The sequence below is a fragment of the Camellia sinensis genome, chromosome 12 (assembly GCF_055761805.1).
Source record: "Camellia sinensis isolate YWXY chromosome 12, ASM5576180v1, whole genome shotgun sequence".
Lineage (NCBI taxonomy): Eukaryota > Viridiplantae > Streptophyta > Magnoliopsida > Ericales > Theaceae > Camellia > Camellia sinensis.
In genome coordinates this window covers 37,476,644-37,479,899 of record NC_138972.1, presented here as the reverse complement: position 1 = coordinate 37,479,899, position 3,256 = coordinate 37,476,644, and positions in this window count along the sequence as shown.

The window sequence follows — 3,256 nt, the reverse complement described above, 5'->3', positions numbered from 1 at the left end:
ATAAGGAGAGATCTGTTGGAGTTTTAGATACTCGAGACCAAGTCTTGTGAGGCAAGACGATTCTTTTGGTAAAGGTGTTGTGGCGACACCACGGGGTTGAGAAGGCCACTTGGGAACATAAGGCAGAAGTCCATGAGAAGCATCCAGACCTATTTATTGAGGTTTGAGCGTGTATTGAAAACTTTGTTGCATTAATTTAATATAAGCATTGTATATGTTTTGAAAATATGAATTTTATATTCAATATCGAGAACTTGTTTATCATTCTCATAAGAATAGATGACCAGTTGATGGGTCATGGTGATGAATTTGATTCACTACCCTTATTGTAATTGGCTTAAAACATGGATTTGATATTTGATTTTAAATTTCAGGGACGAAATTCCTTAAGAGGAGAGGTTATAGTAATTTTGGTTTAGACCCCGACCCATTTAATGTTCTGGATCTGGGTTTCATCGTCTTATATGTTGTTCAAGTCTTATTTCTCCTTTTCCTCATTGAGTTTGGTCATAGGAGTGTCAGGGTTAGGTTTGGAACAGGTCGGGAGTTAGTTTTTCAATACTACTGTTGCCCAGATTTTGACTCTTATGCTCGAGTGAAGCTTTTTGCACTTGAGCAATCTTTGTGAACTCTCAGTACTTTTGCAGGCTTGCAAAATTACTAGGAGTTTGTATTTTACGCTCGAGTGAAACTTTTTGTGCTCGAGCGGTCACATCTTTTGTGTTTGGATGCTTGAGCGGCCTGCGCATATATCAGTCCGTAAAAGTCACTTTTTACATCACTTTTTCATCTCTCTCTATCTCTCTCTAAAAATTTCAAAACCTTAAGTTGAGAGTCTTTCTCTCTAAAACTCACATTCTCTCTCCAAATCCACCTAGATCCGTCGATCTTTTCACCTGTGTGCCTTTGTTAAAAAGGTAGAGTTTGGCATGGGTTTCATTCTAATCGGAGCAAAGTTGATTTTTGGCGTCTTTGACTTTTCAACTCTCTCTCTCTCTCTCTCTCTCTCGTCTACTAGGTTTGAGGTAGGGATACTTTCCACAATTTTTATGAGTTTTAACTTAGTTATTTGTTATTTCTAAACCATATTGTGATTTTGGAAGATTTGGAACGAATCTAGGGTTTTGGGTAAAAATCAAAAGAGGGATTTTTCAAATGGATTCTTAAAAATGATTTTGATGTGGAAAATAATGTCGAGTTGGGAAAAAATGGTTGATTTTGATATTTGGGATTGATTTTGGAGAGAAAATGAATTTCGACCTAAATGCCTCAAATGTTGATTTTATATAAATTATGAGATTGATATTGAAATTATGAAATTGAATTGAGGTCGATAAGGATGGTGGAGTTAGATATATATTATCACTCACCTCTTGAAAATTTGGAGAGTTTATCTTTATTGATAACTATTTATTTGTTTAGAAATATTTGTTTTGGGCTATCGATGGAGGATAACTTTGAGTGTTGTAGGAATTGCATGTGAATTAGGAGAATTTAAACTATTTTCTCATTCATTTGCATTGAGCATTATTGCACGCTTATACATTGGAAATGTTTATCGTTTTGAAAAAAATGGTTGAATCTGGGAAACATGTATTGTGATGTTGAAATAAGTTAGCTTGAGTGTCCATGGTGAAAGTCCTAAAAACCGTACGCATACATGGGTGCCAATCCCGCAGATGAAATTTTTGTGAAATAGCAATAGTAGTGCTTGTATAGCCTACGTTTACATGGGTCCTGGTTTACAGTTTCTTTCGGGCGAAATTTTTGGAAAAGCTTGTGTTGTTTTGATATTCCTAGAGCGTGATTCACTGCCCTATCTTTTTATTCCAAAGGCAGTGATTTATGATATTGTTATGGCATTGCATAATTTTGGAAAGAGATATAAAAATGTTTTGGTACGAGCATTACATATGCATTCACTTATATCTTTGTTAAGGTTCATACACTATGATTGATTATTTCTATTGGGCTTTGGCTCACCCTAAGTGCGAAAAACATTTCAGGTATCGATGATATGCTTCCGCCAAGGCAATAACTTGGGAGGACTTGGAGCGAGAGCTTCTTTTGTGTCTTTGCTATATTTATTTTTGTATAAGCTAAGGGCTTTAATTGTATTGGACTTAACTCCACTTTTGTTGTAACCAAGTATCGTCTTGGAAAGATGTAAGCCTTTAGGACATTTTTTATTTGTATAACTTTCATCTTGTCTTTCTATTATATCATTATTTTGTAAAGCTTAATTGTAAATCAATGAAAGATAACTACTTTGTCATTGTGATCACTTATTAATGCCGAGCATGGGTTATAGTAATTATTTTGGAGCGTTACAATAACGATGGATCTACCTTGTGTCCTCTACTATTGATCAAGGATTCTTTTGGAAAAATGGTTTCTAATCCAACTTTTGAAATTTGGAGGAAGATTGATACAACTTTACTCAGTTGCATCACTGCGACTCTGTCTTTTTCTATATTTCCATTTATTCTTCATCTCAAACATTGTTTAGAGGTATGGCATACTCTCAATAAGCCTTTTATATCACTTTCTCAATCTCATATTCATTAGTTGAAGAACAAGTTAAACACAATTACGACGAAATCTACTTCTATGGAGTATTATCTTCGTCAAATTCAAGATATAGCCAATCAATTGGCTCTTGCCTCCTCTATTATTTGTGATGAAGATCTTATTTTTCTTGTATTGAATGGCTTGCATGATGATTATGATGCGTTTAAGACTACCATATGAGCTAGAGCAGAGTTTATCATTATAGAAGAATTGTCTTCTTTACTCTGTTTCGAGGCTTTTCATGTTAAAGCCAAAGATATGAAAATACTATCTCATGAACCAACAGTTGCTTAACAGCTTCTTGTGGTTCTTCTGGAAATTTTAGAGGATTTTCTAACAATGGTAGAAATTTCTATAAAGTATCTCGAGGTGAAGGTAGATCTTTTGGTTTTTGTGGTAGATCTCATTCTAGAGGTAGAGGTTAATCTTCTCATACTGGTTTTATGTGTCAGATTTGTGGTGGATATAATCATATTGCTTTGGACTGTTGGTATCAAATGGATACAAGTTATCAATCAACTTCATTTCAGTCATTCTCAAATCAGTTTCAGTCGCCAAATTATCTATCTAGTTCTTCAATCTCTTCTTCTAGGGATTTTGTGGCTGCCGCACCTACCTCTCCTACATCATCATCTTAGCTTTCACTTGGATCAAGTCCTTGGTATGTAGATTCTACAACAACTGA